This window comes from Penaeus monodon, chromosome 32 (genome assembly GCF_015228065.2).
Source record: "Penaeus monodon isolate SGIC_2016 chromosome 32, NSTDA_Pmon_1, whole genome shotgun sequence".
In the NCBI taxonomy this organism is placed as follows: domain Eukaryota; kingdom Metazoa; phylum Arthropoda; class Malacostraca; order Decapoda; family Penaeidae; genus Penaeus; species Penaeus monodon.
The window spans coordinates 7,453,337-7,453,544 of record NC_051417.1 but is presented as its reverse complement, the minus strand read 5'-3'; positions in this window follow the sequence as shown (position 1 = coordinate 7,453,544).

Below are 208 nucleotides of genomic sequence, written 5' to 3'. Positions count from 1 at the left end.
GCGTGGATCATGACTACATTTCGCTCTGCTCTTCCTTCCATGTACACGTTCTCAAGGTCTCGTTCACCCCAGAGGGCTTTTGAAGCAAGATGCAGCGCTGTAATGGTGTTATTCTCATGCTTCACCACAGACACGCGGGCCAATAGAAGTTGACGGCCATGATAGATACTATAGGGATTTATCTATTTTCCAGTCTATCCATTGTAAC